This window comes from Scophthalmus maximus, chromosome 9 (assembly GCF_022379125.1).
Source record: "Scophthalmus maximus strain ysfricsl-2021 chromosome 9, ASM2237912v1, whole genome shotgun sequence".
In the NCBI taxonomy this organism is placed as follows: Eukaryota; Metazoa; Chordata; class Actinopteri; order Pleuronectiformes; family Scophthalmidae; genus Scophthalmus; species Scophthalmus maximus.
Window position 1 is genome coordinate 2708919 of NC_061523.1, and position 14358 is coordinate 2723276.

The 14358-nt window shown below is 42.4% G+C and overlaps 1 protein-coding gene across 14 annotated transcripts in view; it reads right to left on the reverse strand.

Moving 5' to 3' along the window:
* rnf103 (ring finger protein 103) overlaps positions 1-14358 on the reverse strand; it is a 45211-nt gene that overhangs the window by 18484 nt on the left and 12369 nt on the right. The window lies entirely within an intron of this gene.

The following is a 14358-nucleotide window of genomic DNA, read 5'->3' on the forward strand; positions in this document are numbered from 1 at the left end:
AGGGTACAGTGTAACAGAGTGGAGCTTCATTCATCACATTCAAATTGTCTTTGGCTACTTCTCTCAAAAATTAGAGGAACTGAGCAATGGAAAGGTGACTTCTTGAACAAATCTCTTCAGACTCCTCTTTGCATAAATTTCAAGACCATGCATGTAGATTATATAACTGTAATTTCATACATGCTTGCAGTTTTTGCAGAGACAGCCGCCCCAGGTCTACGTGTCCGCGCTGCACTAGATGCAGTGTCTACCACTAAAAGTGAATTGTTGTCTCTATTAAGCCACCTTAACTTTGCTATGAGAATCATTCCCCAAGGCGGATCATTATATCAATTGTTTGACCTCTCAAAAATAGCGGACAAACTTCACAATAGTGATGAAGGATGTAGATCTAACCTAAGATTTTGCTCTCTGCTCTGCAAATTGGAACGGTATTTTCGTTTCTCACAACGACAAAGTAGAAACGTCAGTCTCCCTGAAATGTTTACCGATGCGGCTCCTTCCATTGGTTTTAGGGGGATTTACTGATGTTCGGCCAAAAGAACTGCTCGCCCCTCCTTCTGATCTACATTCTACCGCACTTTGAGTTGTATCCCATTGTTGTTGCATGCATTCTCTGGGGCAACCTATGGTCTAGGAAACAAATCAGAGTTTTCTGTGGTAACGAGGCTACTGTTTATATCATTAAAAAGGGTTGCATCTATCTCCTTTATTAATAACATTTGTTAGACGACTAACATGGTCATATGACCCAGGCAATTTCACACTCCGCGCAGCGCACCTACCTGGCTTGGATAATAAAACTGCTGACTCCATCCCGATTTTAAATGCCAGGAATTCAGAATCCTTTTTTGGATTTGACCAGCCTTCCCACAAACTGTACTAGACTAGAAGATACACTTCAGTATAATGTGATCTCTGCATCTCATTACATGAGACTTGGACCGGCAAAGTGTACAATAAAAAGTATTACTCTGCATGGTCCTATTTCACTTCATTCTGCGCTGCTTTCTTGGTTCCTGCAATGCCTGTTAACATCCCCATGATTTGTACTTTATTGTTTACCATTTTAAATCAAGAAAGAAGCAAACTTCTTCCATCAAAGCATTCGTAGCAGGTATTCAGTTTTCATTCAAGATGTGCAGATCCCCCAGTATGTAACCTGTTTGGGAACATGTCCATACGCCTCCTCTTCAACAGCCTAAAAAGAGAGGCCGGGATAACATGATAAGCGCCTTCCTTTCTTATTACCTCTAGTGCACAAACTGGTGTCTCACCTTAGGCAGGGGTGCTTCGGCTCTTATGTAGATTTAGAAAACAGACTTCACCGACATGGTGTTTTAAAAACAGTTCATATTTGAAGGTGTATATGTTGTCAGGTTTTTGTGAGAAATACAGAAACAATGTGTCACTGTCATTTTTATGACTGTGGAGCGTCTTCACTCTCCGCTTCCTCATATTTATTACTTGTTAACAGTTAGCAAACCAGCTTTGAATTGCATTACCACCCGCAAGTGGACTGAAGTCGCTATATTCATTATGTCCCACTCATGAGCGAAGACAATCTGCATTTATTGACCTTAAATACAGCCTGGCCATCTGACCAATTTAGTGTTTCTTGGGAGGCAAGAAACATACACATCATTTTCAGTTAAAGAGCAATGTTTCATGTTACTAGCAACAGCAATTTGAGCCAAAGCGGCAGACAACATATAATTACAATAAACCAACACAAAAAAAATATAAAAACAACATAGTGTTCCCATATGTGTCTGGAGTATCTGAAAAACTCAAGGAAGATCTTGAACAAGGGTCATAACCCCGTGTTTTTCAAACCCAGTAACACATTAAGACAAAGACTGGTTCACCCAAAAGACTGCACACCACACATACACAGAAAAGCAACTTGGTATATGCGGTCCAATGCAGCGAGGAATGTGTCGACCTGTATATTAGAGAAACTAATCAACCACTAAACAAACGGATGGCTCAACACACACTGTCATACTAACATTGGGTTGAAGAAGCAGCTGCTGTATCACTGATTGTGCCGCACGTGTGCATGATTAAGACGAGCATGTCACCCCATGAGGGGGATTCCCCCGGCGTAGCGAGTTTGAAGTGTGCCATTCTGAAAGACATCGGTCAATATTCTGGGGAGGTTTAAAAAGACGTGACTCTGGTTAGCTTTCTTGTGCTTGCTGCTATGGCCGAAGCCATACACCTTTCGATTTCTGCAACATCTGTGCCTAGCAAGGGCATCTTTTCAACTGCAGATGAAATTCTTACCTACCAATTGTTCCTGCTGTCTCCAGAAAATGTGGATGACTTGATTTTTGTCGACAAAAATATGCGCAATAGGCGTCAGTTAGCTCACTTGGTAGCACCGGTGCCCCACGTCCAGAAGCGCTGGTGATGCTAAGGATGTGAAGTAAAGCTGCCACTACATGTGATAACATCTTACAGCAGAGTTTGTCTGTGGCCTCAAGCAGTGTATGAGTATGTGTTGCCAGCTAAATTTAGGCTTAGAGCTTATTTTGGAATTGAAATGGCTGAAGATTAAATCTTCAGCCATAATCAGATCTGAATATTCATACATCCCTGAAATGTTAATATCGAATCGTGGTGATATCGAATCGCAAACCTCATACCCTATATTGAACCGAATCCTGAGGTAATTGTATCGTCCCATCCCGAGGGAAGATCGATGGTTTGAAAGAGGAGTGAAGGAAGCCATCTATGTTAAAATAGAGAAACCACCTCTCAACAGAGGAGGACTTAGACACCATCTTTCTCCCACTTACAATGCTGTACAACCACAAAACACCTGTGTGGGTAAAGGTGACTGCAACAACTAACGACTGTCGTTACAACAGCTTCACCGACAGTGGTTCAAACAGTCTAGAGCATTAACACTGCCCAAACCTCACAGAGGTTAAATACCTGGGATTCACCACAATTTATGCAGAGTTCACACTAAATGATTTTAAGCCTGATTTCCCGCTTGCCGACACATTCTGGAGCTTGCGCAAATAAGAGAAAAATCTGTTTGAAATCCGGGTTGCAGATCGGCACTCGAGCGCTATGTGTGAACTACTAATGAAGCACGACGTCTGGAGTAGTTGAGGAGCCCATCTCTGTTGCTAACCAGTTAAACTGTTGCTAACCAGTTATGTGACTATTTACACAGGAATAGTCTGCTTGAAGACTTTCAGTCAGGTTTTAGAAAACATCATAGTACAGAAACAGCACTACTGAAGGTTACCAACGACCTTCTCATGGCCTCAGACAGTGGATATGTTTCTATTCTCGTCCTTTTAGATCTTAGTGCTGCATTTGATACCATCGATCACAAAATTCTGTTACAGAGACTAGAACACATTGGGATTAAAGGAACAGCACAAGAATGGTTTAAGTCCTACTTATCTGATAGATTTCAGTTTGTTAACGTTAATAACAAATCTTCCATTCATACAAAAGTGAGACATGGAGTACCACAAGGTTCTGTACTGGGACCGATACTTTTCACTCTATATATGCTTCCTTTAGGCAATATTATAAGAAAACGCCACATCAATTTCCGTTGCTACGCTGATGATACCCAGCTGTATTTATCTATAAAGCCAGATGAAACTAATCAGGTAGACAAACTTCTGGATTGTCTTAAAGACATAAAGGCCTGGATGACTTATAATTTTTTACTTCTAAATTCAGAAAAAACTGAGGTCATTACACTCGGCCCTAAACACCTCAGAGAAACATTATCTGATCATATAGTTACTTTGGATGGCATTACCTTGGCCTCCAGCTCTACTGTGAGAAACCTTGGAGTTACCTTTGACCAGGACATGTCCTTTGACTCACACATAAAACAAGTCTCTAGGACAGCCTTCTTTCACCTGCGCAATATCAAGAACATTAGAAACATCCTCTCTCAAAAGGATGCTGAAAAACTAGTCCATGCTTTTGTTACTTCTAGACTGGACTACTGTAATTCATTACTGCTAGGATGCCCCAATAAGTCTGTGAAAAGCCTCCAGCTAATCCAAAATGCCGCAGCTCGAGTTCTGACAGGAACTAGAAAAAGAGATCATATTTCTCCAGCGTTAGAATCTCTGCATTGGCTTCCTGGAAAATTCAGAATACAATTCAAAATGCTGCTCCTAACCTACAAAGCCCTTAATAATCAAGCTCCATCATATCTTACAGAGCTCCTAGTTTCATATTATCCCAATAGATCACTTCGCTCTGTAAATGCAGGATTACTTGTGGTTCCCAGAGTCTGTAAAAGTAGAATGGGAGGCAGAGCCTTCAGTCACCAGGCTCCTCTCCTCTGGAACCAGCTCCCAATTTGTGTCAGGGATGCAGATACCCTGTCTACATTTAAAGTTAAACTTAAAACCTTCCTTTTTGATAAAGCTTATAGTTAGAACTGCTCAGGTGTTTAATAAACCATTTCTTTATTATGCTGTTATAGGCCTAGACTGCTGAGGGAACTTATATCATGAGCATCTTTCTCCCTCTCCCGTTCTCTCCTTCTCCCTTTCTCTCCCTTTATATCTCTCTCCTTCTCCCACCTTTTTCAATCTCTCTCTCTCTCTCTCTGCCCCCATGTATCTACATTACATGTCACTAACTCTGTTTTCTCTCTCCCCTAGTAGATCTGACCCCAGAGCTGCAGGATCCAAACCCGTCATTATTATTGCTATTATTAATATTAATATCATCACTAATAATAACAACAACATAATTGTATTTTTTAATTATAAGTATCAGTCTGGTAGAGATTACAGCGGCGGTTGTACAACTGTCCTCTCTCTCTCTTCTCTCCTACTGTCTCGCCTCCCACCCTCTTTCTGCCAACCTCTCCTCTCTTCCTCCTCTCTCTCCTCACCCCAACCGGTCGAGACAGATGACCGCCCACAACTGAGTCTGGTTCTGTCAGAGATTTCTTCCTGTTAAAAGGGAGTTTTTTCTCTCCACTGTCGCCAAGTGCTTTGCTCATTGTGGGATTTGTTGGGTTTTCCCTGTAATATTGTAATATTGACCTCACTATGTAAAGTGCCTTGAGACAATGTATGTTGTGATATGGCGCTATACAAATAAAATTGAATTGAATTGAATTGAATCTCCTGCAGCGTGAGCTGTGAGGTGACAGGCAGTGAGTGCGTCAACCTGGAAAACCGGGGGAGGAACTGTATCACAACAACACAACAAAACTATTTTTTCATTCTCAGCATACACTATGATAGAGTTAAATAAAGTTCAATAAACAAGGATGGTAAGGTTCAATAAACAAAGAGGGTAAAGTTCAACAAAAAGATAGCATAGATTTTAATTGAATAAACAAAGACGGTTCAAATTTTTAATCAAAGACGGTTCAATAGAAGAGTTCAATAAAGACACACTTGTGAGAGTTCTATAAGAAAGATGGTATATAATATTCAAGAACTTTCAGGCTTCAGGGTGAGATTTGATGAATTGGATGTGGCATCAACCCATTTCAATTTACAAAGTAAACAACCTGCTGAATTGGAAAAGACTTCAAACTAGCAATTGAGATCATAATCTTCTCAGGAAAATGTTTGTTGTCATAAATCAAGTGAGATATAGGGTCGTTTCCTCACAAGACTTCTGTAGAAATATTTTTTTTTGCAGCCAGTGGAATCGTCCAGGATCTCAGTAACTTTGGAAAAGGCCTCTTTTTTTTCTTTTTTTTTACAAAGGCTGCAGCTTACGATTATTTTCTTCACTCATTAATCTATCGCTTTTTTTTTCGATCAGTCGCCTAAACTAATGTTAATGATTTTGATTAATCTAGCCATTTATATGCATCAATCTGCATTGACTTCCTCCTGTTTTCTTGTGCCATATACCAAATTTCCCATGTTTTGTTTTATTCTTTTATCCTTACCAGCATTCATTACTATATATGTAAATTTAAGTTTTGACATTGAAGTTGGTAGTAAAGGTAAACTCTGCTTGAATGTTAGAGTATTAAGTTTTATTATGCTGCTGAATAACTTTCTGTACTGCAGAGTGGAATCCCCATTTTTACAACACGAGAGGTCTTCATCCATCTCATTGACTACCTTAGAGAAGAGACAAGTGCCTTGATCAAGTACTTTGAGGTTAGTGAAATAAATAGTTTTAACGATTTTTAGCAGTGTTAAGTTGATCAAAGTTTTGTACAAATGCAATCAGAGATAACTGTTAAAAAATATCACTAACGGGTAAAGGAAAATAATAGAGTGAGCAGTCACTGGGGCAGTTTCAATACCACACATGCCCTCCGCAGAACTGACCAATGGAGCACCGCTGATGTGATGTCACGTGACATGATGATGGTACGGAAGTGCATAAGGCACGCCTGGCGGCTAGTCTGACACGCCCCCAATGAAGGCAGGTACAGCCAGACCCATTGAGAGAGAGAGTAGCAAGCACTCTGTTCACTCCAATGGACCTTTTTTTCCCAGCACTGGCAGATCAGGGAGCCTCTCAATAGATCCCGGAAGTGAGCAGCAGCACATTAGAGAAACAAGAGAATGGAGTCAATGGACCGTCTCTGTGGCACTTATGAAGGGTAAGACGTTAAAATAATTAGATTGTATATTATCAGCACATGGGAATCAAATCAACATGCACATTAAAGCATTCAATTATAAATTAAATTTTACTTTAAAAAAATTTATTGACTAACCACATAGAGAAACTACATAAGCATGTCGGTCTGCTATATTGCAAATCGATACATTTATTGACTACTAATTACCAAAAATCACAGTTCTGTTGCTCTGAATAATGGATTCCAAATGCGCGCCAACAACTTCGAGGAACTATCTGAAGTCTACATGAGTCACGTGACGTGCTATTTGAACTTCTGTTGTCGCTACTTTCTCTCTCAACAGCTCTGGTTACAGCGATTGACCATTGAGCAATCACAACAGAATGGGCCAGTTGGCCAATCAGAGCAGACTGAGTTTCATTTGGAGGGAGAGGCCTTAAAGAGACAGGAGCTAAAAACAAGTGTTGTATACAGAGGGTACAGTCGAATTGTCAAATTGGCTTAGGAATTTTCCTAAACCTTGAAGTGACCCGGAATTATTTGATCAGCAGCCATGATAACAGCTGTTTCGATCCTCTAAATGCATAGGAAAGGAGCTTCAATGCTTCCTTTCATATCTCCTTTAGCAAAGGGTACACTGGACCTTCCTATGCAGGCGTAGAGTTGTTCGTCCACTAACCCGAAGGTTGGCGGTTCGATCCTAGCTTCTGCCAGTTCACATGCCTTTGTGTCCTTGGGCAAGAAACTTAACCCTAAATTGCCTATGACGGCTCTTCTGACAGTGTATGAATGTGCGCACCATTGCGTAAATAGCAGCGCTGTGTGAATGGGTGAAGGTGACTTTCCTTTCCGTCTTTTGTAGTCCATCTTCAGAAAATTTGTAGTTTCACCATGGCAGACTCACGTCAATAACATCAGTGGTCGCATGATGACGTAGTATAGGGAAAGTTGAGCCGGTTTTCTGAGCAGAGCTGTAGGCTTTTCCTAAGTCCTATCAGTCCTCCTTTACACCTTTCCTGATGATGTTTTCCACTCTGAGGTCAAGGAGTAGTAGATTGGAATAGTAGATAGGAAGGACATTTCGACCACACCCAGAGGCTGGAAAGAGGAGCTTCAGGAATTTGATGTGTTTACTGAACATTAAAACATGTTAACCTTTTCAAGTAATAACCCAAATTAAAATTATGAGCCTAAATACGAGAATAATGTCTCCTTTAAGATTTAGATTGTACACAATGTATGTGTATATATATATACTGTAGCCAGGCTGACAGAGTGAACAGTCTATTCCTCCAACCCTTAGTAGTAATGATTTCATGAGCTTCTTTACTAATAAGATTATTACCATCAGAGAAAAAAATCACCAGCTTCTTCCCACTAATAGCAAATACACTGTCCAAAACAGTAGCCTCAGAAGCAACAGCCGAAAATAAAAACATTAGAGAAGCAATCATCGATCTCCAGGCTCGTAGTATGAGGGACAATCTGGTCATCTCAGGCAACCCAGAGCAGGCGGACGAAGCCCCAGAGGACACCGTAAAAAGCTTCATTAAAAATCACCTGAAGCTCCCCGCCAACACCGTGTAGAACATCGGCTTCCATCAGGTGCACCGCCTGGGAGGACGGCGACCAGAGAACCAGAGGCCCAGGCCCATGTCCGAAGTTTGAACACTTCAAGCAGAAGGAACTGGTTCAAATCCGCGGCAGCCGAGGGATCACGGGCTGTCATCGCGGTGGATAAACTTTACGTTGATGGCCAGCTTTACCGCGACCTGGCTCTACTAGGAATCCAACAAACCCAGCAACAGGTGAACTGTATCGCTGTGATTCTCTTTTTCTTTTTCTCTCTCTCTTCCCCTCTCATCTCATTACTCCGTGATATATGGCAGGTTAATGGTTATAAAATACAGTGCACGTCTCGACAGTATACTGTGGTTATCTGACTAGTCTGTCCGATAATGTTCTGTGTAATTTCCTCTGTATTTGTTTCACTGTTTCTTTCTGTCAATGTTGCTATTTCCCATGTCTTCTTTGGGAGGCAGCAAAAGCAGTAATGAGAGGTAAAATAATCTCCTACTCATCACACAAAAACATACTGAACTATCTGAGAAAATTAAACCTTGAATTTAATGATATTATTGATAAAAGGACCCAATTTCAGTTGCAAAGACTACGCCTGGAGAACTTCGATCAAGGCAATAAATCCAGCAGATTCTTAGCCAACCAATTAAAATTGAATAAAGAAAAAATAACTTTTTCCTCTATAAAGGACTCAGCTGGGAATATGACTCATAACGCAGAATAAATAAATAATGCATTTAGAGATTTTTATAAAAACTTATATACATCGCAAATTGATCCATCTAGCTCTAACATTGATGCATTTCTGAACAATTTTGATTTGCTACGGTTAGATGATGAACACATCAGGGTTCTGGATTTACCTGTTTCAGTGGCTGAATTCTATGAAGCCCTCTTGCATATGCCGAATAATAAACCCCCCGGGCCGGACGTTTTTTTTGTTGAATTCTACAAGGAATTCTGGGAAAGACTTGCGCCCACATTCTATAGGATGGTAATGCAAATCAGGGGGCATATCAGCCTGCTCCTTAAGCCAGACAAAGACCCCACACTCCCATCCAGTTATCGCCCAATATCACTTATTAACGCAGATCTTAAAATCATCTGCAAAGCCCTACCAAGAAGGCTAGAGAAGATCACTCCTTGCATAATTCACCCTGACCAAACAGGATTTATTAAGGGTAGACACTCTACCAATAATATAAGCAGGCTACTTAATGCTATACACTACGCCACTATTCATAACTTGGAAACTACGGTTGTCTCTTTAGATGCAGAGAAAGCATTCTATAGGGTAAGTTCAAAATTTCTACTCGCTACTTTACATAAATTTGGATTTAGAAACTCTTTCATAGACTGGATCTTGTACAGCTCCCCAAGAGCTTCTGTCAGGACAAATGACCATACTTCTCCCAGCTTTAGTCTTCAGAGGGGTACTAGGCAGGGTTGTCCACTCTCTCCCACGCTATTCGCCATTTTTATAGAGCCACTAGTGGCTGCTATCAGACAAAATAAAAATATTAAAGGAATTCAAACAGAAAATGTACTCCACAAGATAAGCCTTTATGCGGATGATGTATTGCTTTTCCTCTGAAACTCACAAACGTCTCTTTCAGAGACAATCACACTTATAGAGAAATTGTAATCCATCTCAGATTACTCCATTAACAGGAGTAAATCCATAGTTTTACCTCTAATGTGCGATTTCCAGAGTATATCCACCACACCACTAAAGTCAGGGAATATTAAATATCTGGGTGTACATATTTCCTCCAGGCTGCCAGAACTGACATGGCTAAACGGCTACACGCCTTTACTTAAATCAATTGAGGATGACCTTGTGCAACGGACAACATTGCCCATATCACTCATGGGAAGAGTCGCCACCATAAAAATGATGGTCCTACCTAAAATCAACTACCTGTTTTCAATGTTACCCACCAAACCCTCTGCTGTCTGGTTTAAGTCACTGGACTCAAACATCTCCAAATTTTTGTGGAAAAATAAACCCCCACGAATCAGTTTAAAAACTCTGCAAAAAGCAAAAGATTGTGGTGGTTTAGAACTGCCAAATTTTGCTCACTACTTCCTGTCAAACAGACTACAATATATCTCAAAATGGATAAACCATTGTCCCCTGGAACACTCATGGATGGACATAGAACAAACATTCTGTAAGGAAATTAAAATTTCTGATATACCATTCATCAGCTCCAGTATCAAACATCATACCTGCTTTAAAAGCATTAACATAAGCACTTCCCCTGAATTTCTCAAAATGTCTGGGTCTTCACCTATCCCGTGCGGATTTAGCCCAATCTGGAATAATCCAGACATCCTACAAAATAAGAAAACGCTAAATTTCCCAGTGTGGTAAGACAAAGGGATAAGACATCTACAGCATGTAATGCAGGGCAGTAACTTCATTCCATTCCAGGACTTAGTGGAACAATATGGAATTATCAATAATAGATTTCTTGAATATCAACAGTTTAAATCCATAATTCGGGCGCGATTTAAGGATAACAAAATGGACTTAGATCTACCACCAATGATAACAGACTTTCTTAAACTCTCGCCCTCAAAACTACTATCAAAGATTAACTTGTCACTCTTGAAAACAGATGGTTCAGTTTCTCTCCCCCTCTTAAAGTGGGAGACAGATCTATCTATTAGTCCAAACCTAAACTTCTAGACGCAAATATGTTTAAATACCTGTAGAATGACTTATACAGTATAAAATTCTCCATAGAACACACTATACAAGACAAAAGATGTTCAGAATGGGTCTTAGGCAATCAAACATCTGTCTTGACTGCTCAGGTAACATATCGTTTAGTTATATATATGCTATGTGGCAATGTGCGCCTGTCCAGAAGTTCTGGCAGGGGATATGTGATGACCTATCGACTTGGCTAAAATACCCCCTCCCAGTTACCCCATCACTCTGCGTGCTGGGGGACCTAAGTAACAGTACTATAGAGGCTGCCACATCATACATGCTTACTGCCATATGCATTGCCAAAAGACTATCCTCATGAACTGGAAGGCAACAAAGAATTTAAGTATCACCCAATACAGGAATCTCCTTATAGACCACATTACCATGGAGAGAATGTCTGCTCTAAAAAAAAACCAAATTGACAAAATTCCTGTCTCTCTGTTCCCCCTTGATCAACTCTATCACTTAGTCGGGGGGTTGTTTGCGGCCTCGCTGCTCTGGGTTCCGTGCGATCGTTGGGCGGGTCCTAGGGGCTGGGTGCGTTTGGTGGCCCCCTGGGGCTGGGGGGCTGTTGCTGCTGTCCTGGGGTGACTGCTTTCCCTTTCCTTTGGGGGGGACGGGGGTGTGTGTGTGGGGGGGGGGCTTTGGGTCGGGGCTATGCTGGGCTGCCTCAGGTGTGTGTGGGGGCCTGTGGTTTGGGGCTTTGGATCTCTGGGTCTGGGGCGGGTCTGCATGCTGGGGGGGCTAACCAACTTAGCCTCCCTATGACCTCTTCCACCTTCCCCCTTTGGTTATGTCTCACTACATGTATAAACCCTTAGGAGTCTGTGGGGCGGACAGGCGGCGAGGCGTTTGGTGGGCTGGGTTACTTTATTGCGGCCTCGCTGTCCTTCCTCCCCCGCTGGCCGCCCCTCAATTTTAATCACACATTAGACACAGAGGGCTTGGGGGGTTGGAGGGGCACTTTGGAGAGCATCACTACCTGCCAGTTGTGGGGTGCCCGTGTCGCAACTAGCCTCCAAATTTTAACTGAACTTTAGTTACCACACACCTTACCTCCACTCCACCATACAACACTTCACAAATCATGACACGCATCCAACACAATACAATACATTTACAGAGGCATGCAGGGGTGTGGGGGCATCTCATTGGCCCTGTGTTCTGCCCATGGAGCCCCAGGGCGTCGGGGGCGCCGTGGGGTTGGTGGCTGTCTTGCCTGGCCTGGGGTGGGTCAGGGGGGGGCGTGGCCCCTCTGGTGGGGGGGTGCGCTCTGGACCCGGGGGTCCGGGGCCTCGGGCTTTTTTCTAATGTCTGGGGCGGGTCGCGTGCCTCGCCGGGGCCCTCTTTGACAGGGGTGGGGCTCCAGCTGTTCCACTGCCGGCTCTCTCGCAGTGGGAGCGTGCAGTTGTCCCCGGGGGCATGTGGTCTCGGGTCCTTTGCACTTTCGGGGGGTCGCGGATTGCCCTGGCTACTGGGGTCCCTGCCCGCCTGCTGCTGGGGTCGGTGCATCGCTGTTGTGGCGTCCCGCTCTCACTAACTAACTAACTACATTCTGTGACAGGCTTATGCACACATACACACACACATACACACACGTACACACACACGTACACTCACCCGCACATAAACACGCACACTCACACAGACACATACACTCACCCATAGACATACACACAGACACACTCATAGACACACACAAACAAATTTAAGTTGTCCATGGTTATCAACAGGTAGAATTACTCTTCATGCTTTTCATTAAGTTATTTATTTAAATCTATTGTAATTATTCTAGTTCTCATGGCTGTGCAGTATTGTTTATTTATTTTGCCCGACTTTTCCTCCTTTTCATTTTCCCTCAGTTGTTTTAGTTTAGTTATATCAACTGTTTATTGCTGTTGTTCGGCTGGCTGTCTTTTTGTCTTTGTTTGTTTGTCTTTCTCCGCCCCAAGTCCCCCTCCCCGTTTTCTTGCAGGTTTCGTTGCAGGTTTCGTTGCAGGTTCCTGAAACGTTGTTCCCCTCTGTTGTTTTCTTTTGTCCCCACCCCCCATCCCCGTTCTCTTGCAGGTTTCGTTGCTTTGTGCAATCGTTGTTCTCCTCTGTTGTTTTCTGTTGTCCCCACCCCCCATCCCCGTTCTCTTGCAGGTATGGTCCCTTCTCTGCAGTGTCTGTTTGTGCCTCCATCCCCATTTCTGTCCCTCTGTCCGGCCCGGTGACAAATCATAACATAACTAAATAAATAATAAAACAGACAAGGGCGTGTATTAAAACTCCCATGTTAAAGTAAAATCTGTTTGGCACAACAAGGTATTCAGCTCCTCATACTGTATACCAGGCTGCGGGGCAGGCCAGGTTAAAAAAGAAAAGGAAAAAAAAAAAAGAAGCAACAGTATCACCTAATTTATATCTAAACTGCTTTTCCCCCATAGCCAGGTGTAGTCAGTCTAATACTCAAATGAGTATTTGTCTTGAACCTCTCGGTTAATTCTACTTCTTAAGTGGGTAACGTTACCAACGGAAGAAGTAGAATGATGTGACATCTGTTGTCAACAGACTTGAGCGTAAAGAGAGGAGCTGCCTGTGATGATGATTCCACAATGTCTGTGAGCGAGTGTTGCCGTTTTAGTGGGAGAAATTTGAAAATATCAGGTACTTTAAGTCAAATGCTCGTTCATCAGTGGCAGCCTTGGTTGTTTACAAAAGTCGCTTTCATCCGCGCCATAGTGCAAACCCCGCCTATTATCAGATAATCGGTTGTGATTGGACCAGAAAGTGTTCTGCGGGGGAAATCACTTCCCAATGGAGGGGATCCAGATTATATTCTGGCAGAGCAAATTTAAATGAGCTCCCAGAATTTGGCTGGGTCCCCGGCTATTTCCCCCAGAGACCTGGTTGAGCTGACTTCTCACTGGTCACTACATCCAAGCCATCAACCTGTCTTTTAGATCCTATTCCATCAAGGCTGTTTAAGGATGTATAATCTTTAACAACAGTTCCATATTATATCAGATCAACCTATCTCTATTAACAAAGTACGTACCAAAAGCCTTTAAGGTGGCAGTAGATATCTTAGTTAACTATAAACCAATATCAAACCTCCCCTTAATCTCCAAAATCCTTAAAAAATCAGTTGCTAACCAGTTATTTGAAGACTTTCAGTCAGGATTTAGAAAACATCGCAGTACAGAAACAGCACTGCTGAAGGTTATCAACGACCCTCTCATGGCCTCAGAAAGTGCACGTTTCCATTTTAGATAGGTTCTCCAGGGTAGAAGCTGCCTCGCTCTGGGACAACACGATCAGAGCCGGCTCTGAGCATGGTGAACAGACACTCGGTGAATAGAGGAGGTGGTTGGCCTGGCCGTGTGTCATTCAGAAAACAGTCGGCCATCAGAAGAGAGGCTCATAAAAAATTAATTAGACAGGCTAACATTGACCTGTTTCTTTGCAGAGCTCCTTAAAAAGAGCTATAAAACCAAATTGAGATATT